This window comes from Corvus hawaiiensis, chromosome 1, assembly GCF_020740725.1.
Source record: "Corvus hawaiiensis isolate bCorHaw1 chromosome 1, bCorHaw1.pri.cur, whole genome shotgun sequence".
Taxonomy (NCBI): Eukaryota; Metazoa; Chordata; class Aves; order Passeriformes; family Corvidae; genus Corvus; species Corvus hawaiiensis.
This window is the reverse complement of record NC_063213.1, coordinates 63,702,141-63,729,623: the sequence shown is the minus strand read 5'-3', so window position 1 is coordinate 63,729,623 and position 27,483 is coordinate 63,702,141. Positions and strand designations below refer to the sequence as shown.

General features: G+C 43.5%; 1 long non-coding RNA gene across 1 annotated transcript; it reads left to right on the top strand.

Annotated features, from left to right (window-relative positions):
* The first annotated feature begins 1,271 nt into the window (after positions 1 to 1,271).
* Positions 1,272 to 22,115, top strand: LOC125328094. The gene is made up of 4 exons (XR_007204533.1): positions 1,272 to 1,601; positions 12,358 to 12,520; positions 13,334 to 13,445; positions 18,869 to 22,115. It is a non-coding gene; the product is annotated as an uncharacterized LOC125328094 (long non-coding RNA).
* Positions 22,116 to 27,483: the final 5,368 nt, after the last annotated feature.

Below are 27,483 nucleotides of genomic sequence, written 5' to 3'. Positions count from 1 at the left end.
GTCGTTCAGGAAAAATACACTATAAATAGAACATAATTATTATCTCCTAGCCCATGAAGTCTTCAAGTGTTGTGTAAAAGCTTTTTACTCCGAGTCTGTGTGCATAGACGCAAAATCTCTCATTTCCTCTGTCTTTCTAACACTGTCTCATCATACATACCATGAGTATTTATTGGCATTCCAAAAATAAAGAAAATCCCTCCATATATTTCCAAACACAAATTTGACAGAGATTTAAACTCAAGGAATGAGCATTTTGGTACAGGTGAGAATATGTTATAGAATCACAGAATGGTTTGGGTTGGAAGGGACCATAAAAATCATCTAGTTCCAACTCCCCGCTGTGGACAGGGACACCTCTCACTAGACCAGGTTGCTCCATGCCCCATCCAACCTGGCCTTGAACACTGCCAGGGATGGGGCATCCACAGCTTCTCTGGGCAACCTGTTCTGGTGCCTCACCACCCTCACAGTAAAGAACTTCTTACTAATACCAACTCTAAACTGACCCTTTTTGAGTTTAAAGCCATCACCCTTTGTCCTGTCGCTATGTGCCTTTGTGAAAAGTCCCTCTCCAGCTTTCATTACAGAATAATTGCAGTTGCAAGGGACCCACAAGGATCGTCAAGTCCAACTCTTAGGTGAATGGTCTGGATGGGGATCAAACCCAAAACCTTGGCAGTATTAGCACCATGCTCTGACCAACTGACCTAATCCCATGTATCTGCCCATTTCTTGCCTGGCATAAAAAGAAATAAAAAAGGAATAAAAGAAAAAAAAATCCAGAAATGTTAGATCTCTCAGGCTCTCTCCTTAAGTCAATTTGCAAGCTGAAGCTGAGCTCCAGCCCTAACTTGCTTTCAAGAAAAGTCCATTTTTACTGTGAGCATGTAAGAATAAGAGTCTGTCTATACTAGCACTAGTTGTGGGTTTTTCCTGAGAATTTCCCCATTTACATAGCAAAGACGGGATATTCTTTAAGAATTTTTTTTCCAGAGAAGGAAATTGAGAATCATTCCATTTGCTGGAAAACCTAAGTTGCACCAAAACTTCTTTGTGTTTTGCAGAACAAATTGAGATCCAGAGTTCTTACAAAATTGTATTTACTTGTGATACGTTAGTGGGAGTATCCTGAGTTTGTCTATTTTGCTTTCCTTCTTGTTTTCAAGTAAAAATCTGTAAGGGAGCAGTCTCCCTTTCACTGGTATGTATTAGACAAATTGTTTGCTTCAAATATTTTATTACTATTAAATCCCATGCAGTCTAGTCCCTTCTCTATTGGAAGTGTTGCTTGCATCATTCATTTCCCAGAATGTTGTAGAGTTGTACTTAAAACCACAAGCTGACAAATGGAAACATATTTTTAATGTAGATACGAAATCTGCTTCAATTTTACTAACCACAAATGTTTTCGTTTACTAGAATAACACTTCTCCTAGTTGTGAATGTTCACTTAAATGACCTTTCCAAAAATGGTGAAATCCTAGCTCTGAGCAGCTATTAAAAGTACCTTCAAGATGTTTTGAGTCATACTGCTTTAGTGGACTTTTCTCGTCTTACTCTTGCTACCATCTGCAGGCCTTTCCTGCGCAGGAAAACTGGTGAGGTTTTTCACGTGGTTTGGGTTTTTTGGGTTTTTTCAATCAGCAAAGTTAGGTAAATTCCTGTAACTAGTTCTCTTGAACTACTGCAAGATGTGAACAAGACTTAGTCTTGCATCTCCTCATTGAGTTTTCAGGAATTAGGTAAACTACCTTTATTATGATTTCTAAAAATTATCAAAACTCTGCAGGACAATTTACTATTTAACAAAACTGCTATTTAAATTCTCTTTTCAAGGAGTAAGTACAAATAAAATTACTTTTTAATGGTTTAATATATTTTAAAATTATTTATTAGTTTGACGATGTTTTCTTTTTAATGGTTTTTCCTTTATTTATATGGACATAGAATTTAAAGGGTTTTTTGTTGTTGAGGTTTTTGTTGTTGGGTGTTGTTTATTTTTTTAATTTTAGAATAAAGATTTCTGTATAAACAATACATTTCCTTTAGTCTCTAAACAGAAAGTTCATTTACAATCAAATATGTGCCTGGAGTTTCGGGGGTCGCTTTAATAAGAAACAAATGCATACACCCATGGAGATAGATGGCCTGCTGTGACTTTGTTAGGAAAGCTTCCTTTGGCTTAGAACATATTTTTTACCCCATTGCCAAACATTTTAAAGCAGTAGTGTTGATTCTTTATTTTACACTTAAGTTCTCTGTCAGAGCAGTTGTCCCTTATCCTCAGCATGCAGTGTTGTAACTACATAAAGATCATAGAGGAAAACAGACAGTGTTTGCATAATGTTCCTTTGAAATCCGCCCGTTCCAAGGAAGAAGATTTTGGTTTCCTTGGGAGGGTGCCCAGCTGGTATCGAAAACAAAATACTGGAAATGAGTAACAAAATATTGCAGCAAATATCAACCTTGGGCCAATGTTTATCTCCGTAGTGAGGCATGTCAGTGTGGTGTAATATTTCAAATACCCCACGTCCGATATGCACGCTGTCAAACTCTTAGAAGTTCATTAGGCTCCCCATTGTATTCTGAAGTTATATCAGCTTGATTCGAGTCATGAGTAATACTACTCGTGAACTGTCTCTTCTTGTTGCATGAGTAAAAATGTAGTGAGGGAAAAAAAGAAGGGTGGTGTGTTGTTTTGATTGTGGTTTGTTTTTTTTCCCTGCGGGGAAGTGGCACATGTTCTGTGAGAACTTTAAACAGAGCTGTGTGGTACATGAATATAACAGTGGCATATTTATAGCAAGCAACTGAATTTGGTCAAATCAAGCTTGTATACAGGGCTCCAGGGTTTGCATCAGAACCGACAGAGACAGTAATAGTTGTCTTGGCAGGGGTGGGGAAGGGGAGCGGGGCAGGTTTCTCAGCATGAAGGGAAAACAGCATTTATACTGCTTACACTTTAATCTCCAGCATACTTTGGTCTTTCTCCATTGTTAGAAATCCTGTAGTCCCCTTATGCAGGACTGTTGGCAATGCATGTTATTTCATGAATAGGCAGCTATTAAATGTGTCACTTTTGACTGTGATTTTGTGCAGAGTAATTTGTGTCACTCCAAGTCATTCTCTTCTCTTTATCCAGGATCAGTTTTCTTGTGGCAAAGGTATACTATGCTGTATACACTTACAAAGTTCTCCCAGTGATGCAAGAAATGAATAAATACAAAGGCACTTCTGAAGCTCTTTTTAAAGGCTACTTACCACAACCAGGTAGTGGCAGGAGATTTTAAAAATCTTTTATATGGTGGCTTTCAAAGAAGTCAACTCCATTGCCTCATGATTTACATGCAGAGTTCCCTTGTGTTCCTCAACTCTAGCTAAGCCAAGGACCTAACCACCTCTTGTCTGAGCTACCAAGCTCTTCACTGAGCATTTGAGACCAAATAAAGTGACAGGACTGAGCCTATTCAAAGAGAATGACCTCTGCTGGTTTTCCGAAGAGACTGAGCATGCCTAGTGTGGATCTTGCATGTTTTACATTTTTGTTCAGTGGGGCTTTTTTAAGTAGTTGGTTACCTTGTCTCGTGTGTTACATTGCGTCACCACTCAGAAGGACTGAGCTCTGGGAAGCTTTTTAAGAACAAGCTCAAATTGTGTGCAAGTTGAGAGGGGGGAAGTGCAAAATACAGCTCACACTTCCAAAAGTCCATAGGAAAATTATTGCAGAGATGTTAGGTTTTTTTATTTTTTTTTAAAAATGAACCATGTTTAAAAATAAACCAAGATGATTTATTTCTTTAATCCTTCTAGCCACCTTCCAGTCTCTGCATTGCAGCATGCTCCTCTATGTGAATTGTTTCATTTTTAATAATCTGGTTGGTCATACCCAAACTACAGGTCTCAAAAAAAACTATGCTAAGATATTACTCTCTTTTTACTACAGTAAGGATGCATTCAAGACTTCAGCACATTTAACAATGTATTGTCTGGTGAGCTGCTTAAGCAGTTAACATGTCTTGTTTGCAACAGGGTCCCAGTTTGCCCTGAGGTATCAGACCACGCCTGACATGTTATAAATTTGGTGATTCATAAGGTGCAGCTAACTGGGGGGTTGGGAATGTCTAAGGAAGGTAATCCTGTTTGATAAACAGTGGTAGTCGTCAGCTAACAAAGCAAAAATATGCTCACTGTGAAACGTAAATGTTTAATAGAAACCTCATCTCAATTTACTTAAAGGCCAGATTTTTTAAAAGTATTTTCTTTCTCTGCTGTTGCCTAGCAGGAAAAAAGAAAAAAAAATCCATGGCTCTGTACTTGGGCACTCTTACCTCATTTTCCTTTGCAGTTTCTATCTTCAAATTTTCAATATGTCATTTAATAAATTATTTTGGATTTTTTATATATGCCATTTGTAGTTTCAACACTGTTCTCAAGCTTTCTTGTTCCTGCCAGGTTGTATAGAGATTTGGAGGAGGCAGGGGGTGTTTTTCAGTGTGTTCTTAATGAGGGATTTAATGTATTTCTTAGTAAAACAGTGTTCAATGCATTGAAATATGACCAAAGGCTCCCTTGCAAGCCTTTACTTGTTGACTGAATGTCTAGGTTTTGAAAGACAGGTGTCTGCTAAGGAAGGCAGAGGCCCCCCTTGAAGTGGCAGATATAACCCCTTTTCCCTCCAAGTTATTATATTTTGAAATCAAGAGCCTTTAGGCGAAGATGTGGGAAATAGGAATAACAGTTCTTTACTCTATATATATATGTATATAACCAGTCAAACAAAACAACAACAACTATGGCAGTAACAGCAATCACAAACCCAGTGCCAGCCTTCTCGGCTGTCAGGCCCTTTCCCCTCGGGTGCAGTTCCGCTCGCAGCCGGCAGGGGCGCTGGCGGCTCCCGGTGAGCAGGGCAGGTGCGATGGTTCCCCCGCGGCTGCAGGGGGCGCTCCGGAGCGAGCTCGGGAAACCCGCGGCACCGGTGCCCTGGGATCCCGGGAAGGATGGAACAAAGGCTTCACAAACCGCTGGGCAGTTGATCCCGGGCTCTCAGGAACAGCAGGCTGGAATGGCAGGGACGAACGGCAAATCCCGGGTGGCAGACGAGATGTATCCAGATGGGAAAAACCCACGGAGGCCCAGGCAGGCAGGGCGAGCAGGGCTACAGCGTAGCGAAAACTCGAAGCAGCAGCGGAGCAGGACAGCCACAGCTCGGTCTCCAGCAGGGCAGGGAAAGCGGCTTTTGGGGTCCCGGCGTTGTTTCCAGCAGGAAGAAAGAACGGCCAAAAAGAAAGAAGCAGCAGCTCCTTTCTCTGCAGCTTCTCTCTCCGGACGCTCAGAGCGAACTGTCCCCACACCCAGGTGTAGACAAAAGAGTAGCCAGGCCCGCCCCACTCCCCTTTTTGTCTTTCTTAAGTACAGCTATTTGTCCCCTAGCAACATGCATATGGGAGAAAATTCCTTTAACAGGAAAACCTAAGACTAAACTAAAACCCCAACATTATCCACCCCGAATTTTTTCCCATACTAACATGTTACATGAAACTTAACTTTTTTAACCATATAAATCTATGCATTACCCAAATTATATACAAATATACATGCTGATACTGATACAAATACAGAGCCATGGGTAGTTCACCCTAAAACAAGGTCCTCTTGAGGTAAGCATCGGGTCTCTCCATCCTTTTGCATCACCCACCAGGTAGAGAGGACTCACGATCTGGCTGTACTCGGGAATGTGCATCCTCCAGAAACCTATAGCGCCTAGGAAAGCTTGTGTTTCCTTCTTGTTGGTCGGCGGAGACATTGCTGTGATCTTATTGATGACCTCAGTGGGAATCTGACGTCGTCCATCTTGCCACTTTACTCCCAGGAACTGGATCTCTCGGGCAGGTCCCTTGACCTTGCTCTTCTTGATGGCAAAACCAGCTTGCAGGAGAATTTGAATTATTCTCTCTCCTTTCTCAAACACTTCGGTTGCGGTGTTCCCCCACACAATGATGTCATCAATGTACTGCAGATGTTCTGGAGCCTCACTCTTTTCTAGTGCAGTCTGGATCAGTCCATGACAGATGGTGGGACTGTGCTTCCACCCCTGGGGCAGTCGGTTCCAGGTGTACTGCACGCCCCTCCAGGTGAAGGCAAACTGAGGCCTGCACTCTGCTGCCAGAGGAATGGAGAAGAATGCATTGGCAATGTCAATAGTGGCGTACCACTTTGCTGCTTTGGACTCCAGCTCGTACTGGAGCTCCAACATGTCCGGCACGGCAGCGCTCAGCGGTGGAGTCACTTCATTCAGGGCACGATAGTCCACAGTCAATCTCCATTCCCCGTCAGACTTGCGCACAGGCCAGATGGGGCTGTTGAAGGGTGAGTGGGTCTTGCTGACCACCCCTTGACTCTCCAGCTCGCGGATCATCTTGTGGATGGGGATCACAGCATCTCGATTTGTCCGATACTGCCGGCGGTGCACTGTCGAGGTGGCAATTGGCACTCGTTGCTCTTCCACTTTCAGGAGCCCAACTGCAGAAGGATTCTCAGATAGTCCAGGCAGGGTGTTCAATTGCCTAATGCCCTCTGCCTCCACAGCAGCAATCCCAAATGCCCACCTGAGTCCTTTTGGGTCTTTGTAGTAGCCATTCCGGAGGAAGTCTATGCCCAGAATACACGGGGCCTCTGGGCCGGTCACAATCGGATGCTTTTGCCACTCCTTCCCAGTCAGGCTCACCTCAGCTTCCAAAAGGGTCAACTGCTGTGATCCCCCGGTCACCCCAGCGATGGATACAGGTTCTGCCCCCACATGTCCCGATGGCATTAAAGTACACTGTGCCCCAGTATCAACCAACGCATCATATTTTTGTGGCTCTGATGTGCCAGGCCATCGGATCCACACCGTCCAGAAAACTCGGTTCTCCCGTGCCTCTTCCTGGCTAGAGGCAGGGCCCCTCTAGCCCTGGTTATCATTCTTTCCCTGGGCGTACATGCTCGAGGTACCTTCAAGGGGATCCGACATATCATCCTCCCTTCTGTAATGCCTGGCAGCTCGGTCACGGGAGGCTGAGGCTACCTTCACCTTAGCGGAACCCCCTCGGTTAGTGCCTCCCTCCTTGAGTTCATGCACCCGCGCTGCCAGGGCAGAGGTGGGTTTCCCATCCCACCTTCTCATGTCTTCCCCATGCTCACACAGGAAAAACCACAGCTCAGCTCGTGGGGTGTACCCTCTCTCTCTAGCAGGGGGACGACGGGCTCTGACTTGGGGGCCTGTGACTCGCACTGGTGCCACACTGACCCTCCTCATCTCGTCCCTCATCTCCTCCCTCATCTCCTCCCTCATTTCCTTCCTCATCTCCTTCATCTCCTCTTTGAGGTCCTGGACCACAGCAGAGACATGAGCTTTCAGCGGGCCATTGATCATGCTGTCATAATGCCTGAGCCTGTTGGCAACAGAGCCCACTGTTTCTCGGGTATTGTCAGCATCAATCGTTGCAATGAAGGTGGTGTATTGCGATGGCCCTAGCCTTGCCAGGTTCCACATCATCTGTCCTGTGCACCTGACCTTATCGGGGTCATTATCATGCTGTCCATCCTTCCCAAAGAGTACCTCTAATATTGCCACCTCTCTTAGCTGTTGGATCCCTTGCTCGAGTGTCTTCCACTGCATTCTATGATGATACTCCTGCATTCTTTCTTTGTGAATGAACCTTTCTCTCACACTCATTAAGAGCCTCTCCCAAAGAGAGAGAGGCCCTGGCTCCCTCACAAATATCTGGTCCACACCTGGGTCCTGGGTCAACGATCCCAGATACCTTGCCTCACCACTGTCCAGTTGCACACTTGTGCCCATAAGGTCCCAAACCCGAAGCAGCCAGGTGGTATAAGGCTCACGCCCCCTTCGCACAATGTCGTTTCGCATAGCACGGAGACTGTCGTGCGACAGGGACTCAGTGATGACTTCTGGCTCTGGCTCTCCTGCTGGTTGTGAGGGCCCTGGTTGCCCATCATCATTAACTGGTCGTACTGATTTGGTCTTATACTTCCTCCTTTGCACAGGGGCGACTGCTGCTGGCTGTGGTTGTCCTTGTGGTTCAGCTGAAGCCTGGACGGTTGTAACATCCGTGGGTTCCACTGCTGCACCATCGGACTCACCCTCTTTGGGGCAGGGAGAGGGTTTTTCACTAGCTGAGGAGGTGTATTCCCTTAGCAATTGGCATATCTCCTGGCGCACCTGGCCCATCTCCTGGCACATCTCCTTGCGCACCTGGCCCATCTCCTGGCATATCTCCTGGCGCACCTGACCCATCTCTTGGCACATCTCCTGCATCCCTTTTGCCAGTACCCCCACCCAGTTTGGGTAGTCCATTTCTGAGGTGGACTGTTGGGCAGTATCAGTCTGTGGGGCGGGATCTCTAGTGTCTGGGGCTGTGGCAGGCTCTGGCTCTGGGGTAGGATCTCTAGTGTCTGGGGCCGTGTCAGGTTCTGGGGTAGGATCTCTAGTGTCTGGGGCCATGTCAGGCTCTGGGGCAGGATCAGGCTCTGGGGTAGGAACTCTACTCTCTGGGGCCATGTCAGGTTCTGGGGCAGGATCTCTAGTCTCTGGGGCTGGTGTCCGAGTAGATATCCAAGCCAATCTCAACTTATCCTTGAATGCTAAATAGAGTAGGCCTATCAGCAGCAGATGGTTAGTATTCAGAGGGAATTTAAACCCTTCGAAAATTGATGGGGTGGGCCCAAAGAACTGGTTGAGGGGTTGGGAGAAAACTTCCCCTGGTGTCATTTCCTCACAGAAGGTACCATTGTTAACATAACCCCAAAAACATGTGCTCAGTGTGTGATAGCTGTTTATCCATGTGCCCACATTCCGGAGGAAGTTAAAAACCCATGAATTCCTCACCTTCTCGACCCATAACGCAAGCTGGATAACAGCAATGGTAGCCTTAGTCAGAGGACCCATATTCAAATAAGGAGCTGCAAAGGGGAAGAATATAGCCACGGCTACATGCCACCCAAACCAGGGTAAACTAGACCACATAGTGCTGCCTAACAAGGTTCCAATATCCAGCACACAAAATAAAGTTATCGAGGAACTGTTATTCCTTTTTCACCTCTATCTCTTAATGCCCTCAGGCCCCACGTTGGGCGCCAAGATCTGTCTAGGTTTTGAAAGACAGGTGTCTGCTAAGGAAGGCAGAGGCCCCCCTTGAAGTGGCAGATATAACCCCTTTTCCCTCCAAGTTATTATATTTTGAAATCAAGAGCCTTTAGGCGAAGATGTGGGAAATAGGAATAACAGTTCTTTACTCTATATATATATGTATATAACCAGTCAAACAAAACAACAACAACTATGGCAGTAACAGCAATCACAAACCCAGTGCCAGCCTTCTCGGCTGTCAGGCCCTTTCCCCTCGGGTGCAGTTCCGCTCGCAGCCGGCAGGGGCGCTGGCGGCTCCCGGTGAGCAGGGCAGGTGCGATGGTTCCCCCGCGGCTGCAGGGGGCGCTCCGGAGCGAGCTCGGGAAACCCGCGGCACCGGTGCCCTGGGATCCCGGGAAGGATGGAACAAAGGCTTCACAAACCGCTGGGCAGTTGATCCCGGGCTCTCAGGAACAGCAGGCTGGAATGGCAGGGACGAACGGCAAATCCCGGGTGGCAGACGAGATGTATCCAGATGGGAAAAACCCACGGAGGCCCAGGCAGGCAGGGCGAGCAGGGCTACAGCGTAGCGAAAACTCGAAGCAGCAGCGGAGCAGGACAGCCACAGCTCGGTCTCCAGCAGGGCAGGGAAAGCGGCTTTTGGGGTCCCGGCGTTGTTTCCAGCAGGAAGAAAGAACGGCCAAAAAGAAAGAAGCAGCAGCTCCTTTCTCTGCAGCTTCTCTCTCCGGACGCTCAGAGCGAACTGTCCCCACACCCAGGTGTAGACAAAAGAGTAGCCAGGCCCGCCCCACTCCCCTTTTTGTCTTTCTTAAGTACAGCTATTTGTCCCCTAGCAACATGCATATGGGAGAAAATTCCTTTAACAGGAAAACCTAAGACTAAACTAAAACCCCAACACTGAAGTTAAAGGCTTATTTATATGGAGGTTTCATATCAGCCTTCTGATTGATGCTTGTTTAAGTTTTTGTACAAATTGTATTTCAAGTAGCAATTTAAATATTTTTGTACACTGTTAGTACATCACTACATGCAGCAAAACCACAAGACCTTGAGGTACTCAAATATCTTTGAATAAAACAAGCCACTGGATCACATATAAACAGATACAAATGTGGGGTGGGGGTAAATTGCAAGGTGCTAGAAGTCTGTGTACTGTATAAATATCTAAGATACCAAATAGATAAGACAGTAGCAACAGCGAAAGAAAACATAAGCAAAGCCAGTCTTTTCAGCCCATAAATGAAAGTTAAGGCATGCAGCTCCTCTTTGCTCTTGGACAAAACCCAGCAATGGAGACAGGCAGTGGTTTAACAACTGCCTTTGCAGCAAGTGTAGCTGCCTGTTCCTGTAACTGCTGGTAGCACTGTGTTAACCCAGAAATTTCTTTACTGTGAGGATGGTGAGGCACTGGAACAGGTTGCCCAGAAAAGCTGTGGATGCCCCATCCCTGGAAGTGCTCAAGGCCAGGTGGATGGGGCTCTGAGTAACCTGGTCTACTGAAAGGCGTCCCCATCCATGGCAGGTGTGTTGGCAACAGATGATCTTTAAGGTACCTTCCAACCCAACCACTCTGTGATTCTATTAAAATGGAGGATTATTTTGTGTACTTTCCTGCTGTCCTGGGATGAAGCACTTTATTACAAATAAGCGAAGGTTTATATAAACTGCATTAGACTTGGTGTGAAAATTGTAACTTTAACATGTGCTGGAGGTTGGCTGGTTTTTAGATCTTTTACCTATGTTGCTTTAGCATACTGTGTTTGGGTCCTGATTGCTAATGTCCAAAGGATGATTGTTCCTTGTTAGTTACCCCTTACTGAAGTAACAGCTGGGCTAAGGGATGTGGTGATTGTCTAAGTCAGAATGAGCTATAGCCGTGCTGGTGAGATTTCTGTAGAAAGATTAGAGATAGCCTATAAAAGGCCAAAACTAAGAAAAGTGAGTTGCTTCTTGAAGCACTGCCTCGGGGGAGGAATACTTGAAATATATACAGAAAATGGAAGGGAAAAGCTCAAGAAATGGTAACATTAAAGAAGACCTAGGACCAATAGCAGGAGCAAGTTAGTTGCTAAGTTACGAGGCCATTTTGGACAGCAGCTAAGGAGGCAAGGATTGTTTAACAGGTCTGTGGCGAATTTCCCATGTTCAGAGGTTATATGGAAGCATTAGCTCAGCATCAAATCATCACACACAGAGTACAGCAATTCTGTTACTGGGAAAGATACCTGCACTGCCAGGGAAAAGACTGCCTTGCTTTCCACGCCACATAGGGCTGGGAGAGCTGGGCAGCACCAGCCTTTATGCCTCACTCAGTCCCACACTCAGATGAGTCCCTCAAATTCCAGCTCCTCCTGGGATAATTATACAGGAAAATCCAGCTTTTGGGAGCAGGGAGGTAGTTCCTGACTGCTTTTCATAGCACTTCCTACCAGGTCTGCATACACTTCAAACTTCTGCCTTCTCAGAAGAGATCCCAGCCTGCCTGAGGACAAGAAACAATGGCCCTTGGCATAATCTTTTCTGCAGTGGGGATGAAATAGAGCCATTAAATGATAAAAAGAGACTCTACTCTTTTGCTGGGATCCCAAGGGCTGAAGGGCTTTTCTCCCAGAATGGATTCTAGCATTTCCAAATACAAAGGATGGTGAATTCAGTAATGAGTCCCTACCTAGCCAGCATAATAGATTCACTCTATTTAAACCTTGTCCCAAGAGACCTGTATGTGGGTTGCTTTTTTTTTTTTTTTTATTTGTGGTCTCTGCTACCACAGAGCTCGGATTGATGGAAGTAATCATCAAATATGTAACTGGCACTTGTGATGGAGATTGATAAATATGACTAAGTATAGCTCTGTATTACAGAGACTTTGTTCCTTGCAGTGATGCTGTGGACTGACACAGGCTGTTGCCAGAATCTTGATTTCATTCTTTTTGGTATGTGATAAATGTTAGTCAGCTAGACAGACTTATGAAGCCCCATTTGATCTGTATGACAATTATGATTCTTTGAGTTCTTTCCCTAGTACATCCAATTTAATTTACTGTGGATTGCTACCTCCACGCATTCAGGGAGCTGCTCAAATAATACAAAGGAAAGAATACTTGGAAATGTAAAAGGAAAATTGCACGAAAAGTATAGCTTTATCACGAGTAGATTGTGGCAGACTAATGTGGCAGCTTTCTTTGGTAATAACTGTATAACAGACTTTCTAGGCAAAAGAAACACAATGGATCTAATAGAGCTTGACTACAGACCCCACATAATCTAACTTGAAGAAGGCACAAAGATAATGCTGTTAAGAAGTTACCTCGTGATGGCAAGACAAGAGTTCTGTTCACTGCTGTTCAAGAAAGACCAATTTAAACTGTAAGTGTTCTGAAGAAGGGCTACTGGGCTGTTCAGAAATATGATTCATTTACCCTAACAAATGAAAACTGAAGTCAAGATGACACTGGGAATGCTCTCACAGGTGCTATGTTAATTGTAAACAAAAGAAAAAGGAAAGAATTATTTAAGGTGAAGGGCACAGACTTGCCAGAAGTACACTTAGCGTGGAAATTATATATTCCTGAACATCAGAGAATTCAGGATTTGGAGTCCAGTAGAAGCAGCAAGAAGAGATGTGGTTGGAAAACTTATGTGAACCAACAGTCACATTATACTGTGTCGTTCTTATGTTAGCAAAGACAGGACTCCATAGGGAACTTATCTCTGTTGTAGGTTTATATAAACACTGGAGGGAAAAGCTTTTTATTTTTTCGCTATCTGGAAACTTTTACCAGAGCTGTAATACAACATTATATCCACTGGCTCAAATGTCAGGACTATGTCAGCATTCTTTTACAGTAACTTCAGTAGATCAAAAAACACATCATGCCCTAGTGTTCAATGAGTACGAAAAATGTGATTTTTAAAGGCTTGGGTTTTTTTTTAGTCTTCTGATCTTCTACCAATGCATCTGAGATAATTTACTATAAAACTCAAGACATCTCTAGTGGGCTATTCCCCTCAGTATAACATGAGTTTGAAAGGGCATATATCTAGATTCTGAATTGTGCTACACCTTATTTTGATCTTGAAATGATCTTCTAAATTTCTTTAGAGATATTTTTTATATATATGTACATCTAATTACAGCTAAAGACAATTTGTCGTTCAATTATCCTCCCTTCCTGCTAGGTTCTCAGCAGCTGAACAAGCCCAAAGAGAGTCTTTAGCCTGGGTGCTCTCTGCCTCATCACAACTTGACAGATCCTCTCTCCTGCTCCCAGAAGTCCAAAAGTGAAAAAGGGTAAATGTGTGTGAAATGTGTGTGTGTGTATGCATGTGTGTATAAATATATATATATATATATATATATATATATATATATATACATGCATGCAGGGAAGGCAGAGAAGGACACATCTGCCCTGTTTTACATTCATTGTGTTCAGCCTTAGTATTTAAACAGAGTTACTTTTGAACACACAGCCCTGGTTTGAAAAAAGGACTTTCCCACACTGCTATGAAAGTCATTTCGTGGAGTGTCAGAATCCAAGGCTCACAAGCAATTTGGTTGTTTTACAGTCTTCTTGATCTCCCTCTATGATTTGCACATTCTGTTCCTTTTTCTACCCAAAACTGCAGACACCTCATTTCACCACAGCCTTAGTGCCTTGCCCCACTTCAGTCTGGGCACCTCCAAGGGGAAGACCTCTGCTGCTCCTCATTGCCCTGGTCCTGCGCAGCCTCTTGCTGGAGGTCTGGGGTGCAATTCCATCAGCTGGCCTCAGCCCAACTAAGGCTGATGGGAAATTGCAGGCATTTTGAGGAGAACACATGAAATAGAAGCCTTTTCTTGTGTCTTGACGACACACATAACCTCTGCTCCTTTTCCGTTCACCAACTCTAACTGCTGGTCACCATCCAGCTCTTGGATGTTGCAACACTGCATTGCAAGCCTCTGTGTTCTCACCCTTTGTTCTGAAGCCCCATTCCTGCTGGCAACACCGTGTTTTGCGTCTCGCAAAATGACACTCGTCTGCTGCTCCTCAAGGGCCGCCTATCATTCTGCCCTCCTCCACCAATAAAAGAGTTGCCATAATCGAGATTTTCAGGTGTAATGGGAAGAGGAAATTAAGTGATTTGGAAGGTGCAAGCTTTTAGTTTGCCTGTCCTGTGTTATTTACTTCTTTTTTAGTTTTCCTGAGGAGAAATAGATAAAGTCCTTTAAAGCAGGTTCTTAGTTGGCAGCTTGGTGATGGACCAGTGGGAGTATGTATTAAAGAAACTGGAATAAATAACAAAACCAAAACATAAGGTCACTATTCAAGCAAATAAGCCAGAGGGAACACTAGGAGCAGACAATGTTTATTACTCAATGTAGTCTAAAGTCCAGGCAGTGTGAGAATGCAGTCCAATGGAGCTCTCCTGAAGCTGGGAATGGAGAGGTGCACCGAGAGCAGGCCACAGAGGAGACAGCATGTTTTTCTTTGAAAAGGGTCAATAATGATTGTGCAGTAGGCTGGAAATATTTAGTCATATAAAAGGTGTCAGTGTTAGCAGCAGAATAGAAGCTTTCACACATTTCTTTATTAAAAAAAAATGAATCAGACATTAACCATTAGTGTGAGACAGCAGGTCAGTCACCATTTCTTACACAAACTATTGCAGCTGAAAATGACTGTGGGAAAACTTTCTGATTAGCCCTGTTGGGGTTTTTTGTTTTTTAACAAGAGAAAAGCAGCTGAACTTCTGAATCTAGTTTCCGGTGGAAACAAAGTTTACACAATCAGTGTTTGTCCTGTACCTAATAATTTTTGTAACCCTCTGGCAAATCAACTTGACTAAAGTTGAAAGAGTGATAGTGTTGGACATGATTATGTTTTTTAAACATTTTGTGAAGTCTGGCAGCAGGATAAGGGACAGAGTCAAGTTACTGCCCTGACTGAAGAAAAGGCTCTCAGCCTCATGTGTTGGTCGCAGCCAGCTGGCCAGGCAGCACACACGTGCCGACAGTGAGTATATTTGCAGTTCCAGACCAGCCCCAGTTTGTTGTCTCTTGGTAGTGGCAGGGTGATTGAAGGCATGAGGAGAGCTGGGATTATTGCGGTGAAGAGAAAGAGATGTGAGACAAAGGACTCAAATCTGTAGGAAATAAGGCTTCGTTAGCTGCACTGCTCAGGAACAACAAGTTTGTCTAACAATAGCTTTCTGCCCAAGCACATACGTCAGAGCCAGATTAGATTTCTATTTGCATACCTCCTTACCTTTCTCGGGAATGCCTCCAGCATAAAACTCCTCAATTTCTCTTTCTTCCTTAAGGCATGGGTCTCCTGGAAAGTAACTGCAAAAGCTGCATCTTATTTCTTAATAGATTTATTACTTTGTTTACTTAAAGTCAGATGAACTGGGTTTAATAACCACATCAAATGTTTGCTGCTTTTTTTTAATCCTCTTGGCTCTTCAGAAATAACATAACAGAGAGAGAGAGCAACGGAGCTGGGTGCAATTACATTTTGTGCATGCACACTGAGAGCAGAACCTGAAGACAGCATTGCTGTGCAATGTAAACAAGGCATAAACTTATCCTACTGAACCCTAGTAGCTAGTGATCTGAGAGGGAAAGAATCCAATGGATTTCTGAAGCATAGGGATGAGCCTGTAGTACTGACAGGAAGAACAGGATTATTTTGTTTTCTTTAGAACTGAACACATTTTATACTTACTTGTTGAAATAATAAGCCTGGAAAAAAACAAACCACAAGAAAACTTCAACAGTCACAGTACAAAAGAATGCTGTAGTATCCAAGGGAGTTTTTAATCTGCAGGGAGAGAGAACAGGAGCTGTGCTCTTCTTTCTGTCTCACGTAGTCTAAGGTCTGTATTATGCTCATTATAATGATATCAGTGTTTCAGTGTTTCTAAATTAAAGTGGCAATGCCTAGATTCCACAGGGATGTGTGTCACAGAAATACATGTGCTAGTAATTAAAACAGAGTGTTCAAATATTGCTTCATATTCAGACAAGAACCTTTTTCTGCAGTTGTGTAGTAAAAAAAAAAAAAGGAAGCTAGAGCCAAACTGAGGGCAGCATTAATACTCTGCACAGCCACTGACACAACTTTGAGACTTTGTGCACTATTGTTGCCACCAGCCACACTGAAGAAGTGTTTTCAAATACTAGATAGCATTTCAGAAAGTTTTATGGAAGTCCATTCAAAACCCAGCTCTATGTTCCCACTGCTAAGTAACCACTTAGAAAATTCACTCCAAAGAATAACTCAACACCTAGAAAGCAAATGAGATACCACTACAATGAAACAGATACTACTTTAGTAGCTCCTACCACTAGGCTACTCAGTACACAGCCATCAGTATTTTACCTTCTCAGGGGCAAGTATTTGGCGCTTCAGGGGGAAAAAAAGGCACAAAGAGGCAAACTGAGCTGCGCTGCACTTCATGGGGTAGGGGATAGTCCTTCCTGATCCCCCCATGGACAAGGGGTTTGTGAAAAGAAATACAGAGCAATTACCCTAATCACGGTCTTAGCAAATGCGATTAATGATCAAACAGTTTTCCAACGTTTTGGCAAATCCTGTCTTAGTGTTATTTGCCTCGAATTCCTCCCACCGCAACAAGCTGTGTAAGTTGACAAAATGTAAATTCAAAAAGCACTACCTTTTTTGCCCCAGGGGTGTTATAGCTTGATTATACCCAACCTACTCTTTAGTAACTGACCTAATTTCTTCTGTTGTTATAATTTTAGAAGGAAGTTTTTACAGGCTCTTTGTACATTATATGGATTAGTACTCCAAGGTATCTTGGCCAAAACAGAGGATGAAAAATAGTCTTCTGTTCCCACTGCATTGTTGGTTTAATTTAGTCAGGTATGTCTGGTGGAGGAACAGAGGAGTCACATTTTAAGGCTTGCTGATTTTGCAACACTTGCCTTTATGTGTTCTGAGGCTAAAATAAAGCTTGTGTTGCACACATAGTGTGGCTAAAGAATTAGCTCCACTCATCAGCTGAACTGCCAAGGAGTCAAACCTAATGTATAGGCACTTCACAGCCTAGCAGCTCAGATTTGCTTTCTAAACAAAACACCTCAAATGTGTCATTAAAGGGTAAAATACACCCACTGGGCAAGGCCTGCATCCCAATAATGTGGCTATGTAAGTCTTAGGCTCAGCCGAGGGGATCCTGCTAAAAGCAACACTTCGCCCAGAGCAGTAGCGAAGGGGATGGGGTTTGCCTCATACAATTTTTGCAGTAACTTGCTATAGTCTGTTGATGTTTGCTCAGTCACACCTGGTCAAACAGGTTTACATTGTCTCCTGCCACATCATCTGTTTCTTTTCTTTCTTTCTTTCTTTTTTTTTCCTGTGGTTTGGGTTTTTTTAAACTTTTTTTTAACAGTTCTGCTAGAATTGTTATCAGAAAGTATGAACATGATAAAAATAGAGTGGGCTTCAGAGGCCTGTCCTGAGTTCAGACTTAACTGCCTGAGATCACTTGCTTATGATATATGTTCATTAAGTAATTAATACATATGACTCAGTGCAGAGCAGAGCTTTGGAGTCTTCCCAGGCCTTCCCCGTACAGTTAAAGTAACTACATTTTTCTATCATGGCACGTGCCAAGTGAGAAATCAGAAAGTTGTTTTTGCATGGCACGAGCTGAAAACTTTCCCCTTGCTCTCAAGGGGAGAAAGGCTGACTTGCAGCAATTTTTAATCCAGGAATAAAAACTCTGTGGAGATGAACTCTCTTTAATAGCTGTGACAGCAGTGCTAATTTAGAGTAAAGCGTTTTTGGACCAAATAAATGGCACACCAGGGAGAGTAGGAGGTCTGGAAGGAGGCTGCAGAAAGTGTGGATGAGTAACTTAGGTTATTGTACTAATGAGATTATGTTTTGCTTCGAGATCCACTGTAGAGAGAGCCTGAGTCATTTTGTCTTGGCCTATGTCATGGGGAGGGGGAGGCTGAGATTTAATGACCAAAATAGCTGTATTGCTGCCAGGGCATGCCTTGGTTCCCTGGGCACCCCCTCACAGCTGTCCAGGAGAGTTACAGGGAACTTTTCCTTTTAGACTTCTCTATGCCACCAGCCACTGTTCTCTCACCAAGCCTCTCCAAGACCTCCCTTACCTTCACGCAGTGCCCCGCACACCCTCCAGGCTTTTTTTGTGTCTCCACTGATGCTTGGTGAGATTGCTTTTTCCTGGGATCCAGCCTGGGAAGTGTCTGAAAGCAGGGACCCCCCTGCCTCCCACCCCACTTTCCCTGGGCTGGGACTTCCCTTCCCAAAGCTGGGGCCTCCCCAAGCCCGCTGGTACAGGGGAATCTCTCTGCACTGGTGGGAGCCCCCCTCTCCAGGGAGCACAGCTTTCCTCTCCCTGCAGGCATTGGAATGCGATCAGCCCCCGCTGAGCTGGTGTTTGATTTCCCTGTTTTATCTCCAAGCACCAAGTAGAGCATTTCATATCTACAGAAATGTGTATATTATATATCCTGTTACAGTGATATAGCATAGACTGGTGTAAGTCCCTTTTATACAGCTTATCAGACTCCCTCATAGGGAATTAATTTATTGTGCTTTAATTATATTGATGTAGTTGCAGCAATACATAGTTCTCCACGTAAAAATAGGATGAGAAAAATCCCCTAGGTAATGGAAATTTTGCTGATCAGTTTTAGAAAAACCTTCACCGGCCTAACTTCTGTTTCAGGAATCCTGTGATTTTCCATATGCATTGATGATAACTTCCTTCTCCAAGTAATAGAGGAGCCACCAAGGAGAGGTGCTGTGCTGGACCTTGTTCTCATCAACAAGGAGGGTCTGATGTGGAATGTGAAGCTCAAGGGCAGCCAGGGCTGCAGTGACCATTGAATGGTGGAGTTCAAGATCCCTAGGGAAGCATGGAGGGAGCACACGGAAGCTCACTACCCTGGAATTTGGGAGAGCAGACTTGGGCCTTTTCAGGGATCTGCTTGGTAGAGTATCACGGGATAAATCTCTGGAGGGAAGAGGGGCCCAAGAAAGCTGGTTAATATCCAAGGATCACCTCCTTCAACCTCAGGAGTGACCCATCTCAAGAAAGAGGAAGTCGGCAAAAAATGCCAGGAAGCCTGCCTGAACTGATGAAAAACTTGGTCTACAAGAAGGTGTCCCTGCCCATGGAGTGGAGTTGCAACTCAATATTTAAGGTTTTTTCCAACCCAAACCATTCCGGGATCTAGCTCCATGCATGACTAAAGTAACTGCACAATTATATTCCTGTAACTCCAGCCTTCTCCACTGCTTCCCTTTCCTCGGTTATCTCCAGTCTGCCATCATTCAGACTTTGTGCTCCACTGGCACAAAGCGCAGAGCCCCGGGTGATGTTTGTTACAGATGTGTTCTGTATGGATACATTTTACAGCTCACTTGTTCTGTCAGGATTCAGGTGTGATATTGATTTAAAAATTTGAAGGAGAAGGAACTCATCTTCAAGTATATCCAAGTTTGTGTTTAGCCTTACTCATCGCTTTTAGTATTAGGCAGAACTGTCAGTAGAGTTTTTACGGGACTGGTTATACCCCAAAAATATGAGCATTCTTATGGTTTATAATAGTGGTGCCAGAGCTGCATCTACAGAGTATAAGGATCTGGGGCTCCCAACTTGCAAAATTACTTTGTTTAGTTCCCTTCTAACCCAAATTATTCCATGAGTCTATGGGCATTACCAGAACTAAGCACTGTGCAGAGGATGAAGCCCTAAATTAGAAAGCACTAAGCAGAAATTCAAGCAGACCATGGAATTGCTGGACTGGGCAAAAAAGCTGTTAGCCTTGTAAATTCATCTCATTAATTTTCTTCCTTTCTCAGTGCAGTGAAACCACAATTTCTATCCCCCATGTTATCCTGTAAAATATTTTAATGTTTGAGTCAGTGCACTCCAGGCAGTTAATAGATTCTTTCATATATTTGTGATTGCTTGACTTTCATCAATTTACATTTATTTGTTCATGGGACATTTTAATCCCTCAGTGGGGCGAAGTAAAAAATCAACAACCACTAAAACCACTTCTATCAGTTTTATCAAATTGTTCTTTAATCAATACTGGGCATTTTTTTCTTTCTTTTAGACTGCTAAAAAAAATTCAGTTTCCTAGCTAGTTTCTTCAAGTTTACCTGAAAGAGACAGGGTGGAGAGGGAAGATAGATTGCCCAAATTTCATATTTGTATTATAGCTATTCAAGTGGAATGAAAATAAGTATTTAAAAAGGAGTGGCAACAGATTTTTCAAGGATTAGTGTTTATATCACAGATAAAGCAGAAGAGGACAGACAAGGCATGATAAGAAGTAAAAATGGTCAGAAGTGGGTGTGACTGTGAAGGAGGAAGAAAATTAAAAGCTGAATGATGGTAAAAGAGACAGTCAGGGAAGGGACTTAAATCAAGGAGAAAAATGGGTAAGAATAAGTGTACTAACTTTTGTTTGTGATATAGATGAAGGGGCTATTAAGGATGTCTCCCATAAGGATAGAGGGGGAAAGAAAAGGCAGGGAACATACAAGAATGCTGTGAGTTTGAGAGAAAAGATTGCAAAGCTTGGGCATGGTCTGTCTGCCTTGAGGTAGGACTGACTTTTATTAATTCAAACAACAGGGTAGGACAAAAGAAGAACAATGCTTATAAAGAGACTAGAGGAATTGGATTAGCACTTCAGGGGGGTCCTTGGAAGTTCAGCAGCAGCTGTATGAAAGTTGGATTGGCAAAGACACTTCCCCAGGAAGACATGATGGCTAAAATGTAGGACTGGATGGATGGAGAGACCAAGATAAATGCACGTGCCACTGGTGCCAGTGTTACTGGGTACTGATACACCAGGAAAGGCAGAAGAGTGAAAGCCTGCTGAGATTTCCATGGCAAATGGAAATGGAAAAGGAAGTCTCAGCTGTCGAAAGGAAGAAGCAAAGATGGAGTTGTGAAGGCCAAGGAGAGAAAGTGTTGAGAGAAAAAAGAAAGTTGGCAGAGAGATGACAGAAGTTAGAGGCCAGGATAGGTGAAGATATAAAAAAAGACAACATCATTTAAGGAGGCAGAAGTCACGAGAGTGATTTCAATAGTGCAGTGAGAGAAGATAGCAGAATGTCAGAATGCAAGACAGAGTAGAAAAGAAGCTTGGAAGTCCTCTGTGTGTGAGTTGTGGTTTTAGTAAACCTTGGTGAGATTTGAGCCAGGGAAATGAGGGGATGTTGTGGTTATTGAGAATAGCAGTGTGCACACTACAGGAAAGTTAGTGAAGGCTCTGAAGGACAGAGGGAACAAGATGGGGAAGTGTTATGAGCATGCAAAAGAGAGGTGGTGTGAGCATCAGTATCTTCAGGAATTGGTTTATGCAGTCTTGCACTGTGAAGAGAACTCATAGGAAAAAACTTCCTAGCACAGGTAGGGAAGATGTTTTCAGAGATGTGTCCTTCCTCTATCTGAAACCTGATGGATGTACATGGATCCTTTAGCATCGAGGCTGGCTTTCAGACAAACCAGCAAGATGGAAAGGAGTAATTAATCATAAGGAGAGAGAGTTAAGGGAAAGGAGGGAAAGAATTTGGTTCAGAAATATGGAACTATCTAATTAGCCTAACTGGTATCCATCATCTACCATTTCCTACAGCATCAGCACTTCCCAGTATCCACTGTACTGAAAGTCTGTGTAATGACAAGTGGGATTCAGGTCATTGAAAGGCCAGCAGCTGTACCTGCTGACTTCTAAGCTTATCCCCATCTCTCTTTTGTCAAAGATAAGAAGCAGAAAAAGAAAAACCAGTTTTCAAAGTTGGGGTCAGCAGAGATGAGCACACCATTTGCATTTTAGTTTATTAATGTGGGCTAGCTCAGCAGGCAGTCTAGAACACTGATAAAAGATTCTGTAACCAAAAAACCAGGGTCAGTGACTGCAAATCATTTTTCCCCCTAAAGCAAATGAGGCACTGTTGGCAGGGGGAATTTGCGGGGTAGGGGGTGTATGGGGGGGGTGTCATATTTCATTTCAGTCGGGAAATACAGATGTAGGCTGAACACAAAAGGCCATATTTGATATTGATGGCCTTGATATTCCATCAAGGAAAAATTTTGTGAAAAAAGAAGTTCAGCTGGGCCCCATGGTTGTCACATCATCCTGCTCCTCATTGGTGCCTGCTGTATTGGGTCTGTGTGTTCTCCCACTGTTTTTAATCTGGTCAGCTCACAGAGCTGGCTCTATCCCTGGTTTCTGGCACAGAAAACCTCTGTTAGCCCTCTGTAGAAAGTGAGCCCTTTTACAGCTTAGATCATATAATCTCCCAAAACATAACCACTCTTCCCTTTACCCCACACTTCCATTTAGCTCAAGCACAGGTTTTTGTCCCTCCCTTCCCAAAAAGTAGCACAGAGTTAGTGAGTACTGAGCATCTCTTTGTGGCTGTATGGTTGCGGAAGCCATTGAGCACATGTGTTTGAGGGGTGCTAGCACCGAACATGCCTTACTGAGGCAGCTCAAGGAATATACAGATCTGTGCAAAATAATCAGCAGCTATGTGTTTTGCCTTGCCTGAGGCTTCTGAGCTTTCCTAGGGCTGGGATCAGAGACTTGGAGGCCTTCTGTTCTCCTCCAAATCATAGGAAACTTACTCTTTAGTTTGAGTTGGATCTCACAGCTAAACCGACGTGCTATGAAAGGAGGGTTGTCTTTTCTGTTCTGCTCAAGCTTTCTGTGCCTCCAAGTGCACCCCCATCCTGTCAGGCCCACAGTGGGATTAGACAGCTCATCTCACCTGACCCAATAATTACTTGCTGCCAAAAGCAGTGATCCCACTCCACCTCCTCCCCAGCCATGTACCCCAGCACTTCCCTTCCTGTGGCACTGAAGCTCATTTGGTATCACAGCAAGGATTTCAAGGGACCTAATCCAGTAGAAAACTAACTTTGACAGAGAGGAGAGCAGTATTTTTGCTGGATTGGCTAGAGGAACCATCTCACCACAGGATGACATGAGCACAACTTGGGGGAGTCAGGACTGCCCCATGTGGTGTCAGAGAGCTGTCAGAGAGGCTTGGGCTGTATCATCACACCATAGCCCACAGCACTGAAGAATCCATGCTTAATGCTGTTTTATGCTCCACATCCAAGAAAATTCTCCCATTCCTCTCTCCTGGACATCAGGTAAACTAGGCAAAACTGATTCATCCTTCAGCCATCCAACTTTCCAGACACAGTCCTGTTTTGAATGGGAGCAATTGACTTTCACTAATCTCTGCTTTCTTATCTCTGGAAGGTGTGTGACATCGATCTGACAGTTCAGCTCCACATCTACCAATCTCATCAATTTCTTACCTTAAATCAGAATACAAAAATTTACACACAGGCACAGTCCCCAGATTGTCACAGACAGACATGATGAAGAATCTACATATTGACCCAGAGGATGTGTTTATTTTTTCCTGATTATATTGGCTCTTGTACCAAAACAGGTATAAGCAGGTACTGAATTGAGATGAATTTACGTCTACTTTATATTGAACTGATATATGTTTCAGTTTCCAGCACGATTATAAAAATTAAAATATGTAAAATACCCCATGTGTTGTATTTTGATTTATTGACGTAAAAAAAATCAGGTGTTTTAACCCTTTGAGCAAATTTCCCTTAGAAAAGTTTTGTCACTCTCTACTCTGGCTTGCAATGACCGTACACTGATATATTCTTTTCTGGGTGTATTCCTTTTTTCTTTTCCTTCATGCTTTATCTGTTGGCACAGAGCTAAACCCAAATTTCATCAATGTGTATCCAGGGCTAAACAGCCAACTTACTGTCTTTTAACTGTTAACTTTTAATTTTGTGGATCTTGGCTCTGTAATCTCAGACAAGAAAAGTAAAAAGTATTGCTAACTCTAGTCTTTTGCAATGTATTGTGCATGAACATAATCATTTTACTTGTATCCAACATAGATCTAAGATAGAAAACCTGGCAGAATATTTGTGAAATGAGAATTCTGTCTTTCGTTATGGTAATTAAAAGCACATTTGTGAAACTAAAGATATTCTGTTGTGTTGGTTTTTATCATAATGCCATAATACCTGTACAATACAACACAACTACTTTTGTAATCCTTTGATTTGTTTTTGTCTAAACTTTACATAGTATAACGAAATCTTCTAGGTAAATAAATGTACATACAGAAACCTTACATCGTTACATAGGCTTTTAGATGTAGCACTGTATGTTCATTTGCAAAGGAAAATAGACAACTGTTCTCTAATCAACACCTTTTAACTCTGTTTATTTTCTTGGAGAGATACTCATATGTCTACAGAAATGAGCCTCCTCCTCTCCAAGGAAGTTATGCTATCACTGTGTCCCAGAGGAAAACATGGGCTATGGGGCCTTGGCAGCATGGCAAAGTGAATTTATTTCAGATCAACACAGAAATTTGCTCAGTGACTAAATGTGTGGGGTTTTTTCATAGGATGACAGGAATGTTTAAATATTGCTCTGCAGAGGCACACCTTGCTGCCTGTGGCCACCTCAGCAGGTGCTAGGTGACTTGGAGTGACTTCTACTCTCTCACTTGCAGTAGCTCAGACAGCTTTGAATGAATCACAGGATTTCAAGAATTAGCAACAAACCTCATCACATGGGCAACCCACAGCACAGGAGCTGTCAGAACAATGTGGTGACTAAAGAAGCTGATGTGATCCCTGGATGTAGAATACCTTCCGTAGGAGTAGAAAGATGATGTTACAGCAACATTAAGGGAATAGTGTGTCTTGTCCTGGTGCCCACGCTTGAGAAAAATTATGTTGACAATTTAGGCTTCACAAAAGAGTAATAAGAGTTACATGATATCTAAGCAAAGCTGATTTATGGCAAAAGACTTACAATCAGTCTCTTTATTTTATTGAAAAGGAGACGAAGAGGAAACCTGGTGATGAACAGCAGGTTGTGCAGGTTCTTACCTACAAGGGGCTCTGTCATCCTACAGACAAAAAATATAGCCACATCCTATGGCAGGTGAAAGCTAGAAATAACATAGATAGAGTAGTTCAGGGTAAAGATCAATTAACTTCATCACAGTATTGTGCTTGGATCATATTCTGGCTTAACAGCCCCAGGAGCCCTTTTAATTATGATGGCAAAGGTGTCAGGAAATGTGTGCATGAATAATTGAGATGATATGCTGTGTAAATAGGGCCAAATGAAACTTACCTCACAGAACTTGAAAGTGCTGACTGGGACATCTGCACTTGAATAGCTCTTCAGGGAGGATTGTGCAAATCAAGGGCTCTTTTGCTGCTATGGGCAGTTCAGGAGACACTGCTTATGGCCTTCTGAAAAGCATGACTGTCTTCTATTCCTTCCTGTGCCATCTCTGCCATGTTAGCCCGTAAAGCAGTAACGCATTCATCCTAAAATTCCTCCTCAGTGGATTCAGGGGTCATTCGTGTATTCAGGGAAAAATACTCCTGTGCTTCTCTCCCATCAAAATAAATGAGTTTTCAGGCTGTCAAAAGAAATACAGAGTTCAGGCTTTTTGAATGCAGTAAGTAGCCTACAGATTGTGTCTAGGTGAAAAGCCAGTGGGGATCTTTCTTTCATTTCTTTGACTTCACGCCAGTTTATTTCATGTTGTCTATTTAGATGCTAAGTGCTATAAAGTGCAAATTTGTCATTTCTATGGATGTAGTGTTTAGCACAGCTGAAGCCTGTCTTGATTGGGAGTTCTAGATGCAACCTGAATGCAGATAATAGAAATTTATAACAAGACTTGAATTAATGCTTAGTCTCCCATGCTGTATAGTTTGACATCAGTGCTGCTTTATTACTGCGAGCATTTACAGAAGTTACAGTCTTTCCAAGAGGACTCATCAAATGGCATGGTAGAAGGATTTTTTGCTTTGTCTCATAGAAGATATTTCCCGAAGTGGACTGTTCCTTTTCCATGATTATGTGCTCAAAGAAGAGCAGAAGAAATCAGCATTTGCTAATCAACAACTAATCTGAATGTAGGTAAGGACTGAAATGAAAATTTAAAACAAAAACAACTTTTAGCTTATATGGGCACTCACCAGGTCCTTGAGTGCCTGTCCTCAGCTCTCTGTACATAGCTCTAGTTGCTATCAGGTCCTGGTTGAAATTCAAATCAGTTTCAGCACTGTCACTGTTTCTTCTAATTGACTGTGTCCATCCACTTACCTGGTGGGAGAGACAGAGGAGTAAAGCAGGCAGGAAAGACCAAATGTTTTCCAACACATGCTAGGCTATTCAGAAAAATGTTAGGGATGCAGGGGCCTGAAATTGGACAAGCATTGGGATGCCCAGTGTCCTGCCATGGAGCTCTCTGTCAGGAGACAGAGACCTCTTCTTTTGTTAGTGTTAAAAGCATCAGGACCAGAGAGCAGTTGAAAACCACAGTTCAGCTGGCCATCAGTGCTGTGCAGCAGCAGAAGCACGTGGAAAAATTCTGGCTGACTCATCCCTAATTCATCTGGCATCCCAAGGAACGTGCACACTGGAGCAGGATCCCTGGCACTCCTGCAAGGGAGAGGCCTGGTACGTTGGCATGACGTGGGCAGCCACCAACCCTCTTTCAGCCAGGTAACCCCACAGTCCCCATGAGAGGGGCTGGTCTCCCTCCTGCAGCACAGGGCTGGGAGTGGAGCCCTGGGAGACTTGTGCTTCATGAGGATGCTACTGTGGGGAAAGGTCAGTGAGGGAGCTGGCCCCACACCCTGGGATAACACGTGCAATGATTTGAGGAATCCATCCCAGCCAGTTCACTACTCGGACCTGCACAGCTCTGTGTGTGTGTGTGTGATGTAAACCCTGCTTTGAGAGACTCTGCTCTTGGCATACAACCTCCTGCCAGGCTGGGTTTCCAAGTGCTTCTGGCAAAGGGCTGGCCAGGTGTTATTAAACCTTAATGATCTGTTCACACAGAACCCAAAAGGTAGGCAGCTGCAACCCAGGGCAAAGTAGTTTTTAAACCTGACCTTCAGCTTGGCAGTGTCTAAGCAACATATTCCATATTGAGGGATTTCAGTCACATGATGAGGTTATTTTGAAAGTATGACTGGCCTGAAGAGACAAGTAGCAAGTCTTGAGGGCTGTTTGAAAGAAAAACAGAAGAAACAAGGTTAATATCAGAGACTGTGATTTGCAGTTGTGTGCAAACTCAGAGAAGTTTGCAAGATAATCTTATAGAAAAGAATGATGATAAGTATGAGGAAAAAATGAAAGACATGAGAGACAAATGAAAGTAGTTGCTAATTACTTTAGCTCCATCCATGCATTCCTTCTACTGCCAGGGGCTGAAGAAGGT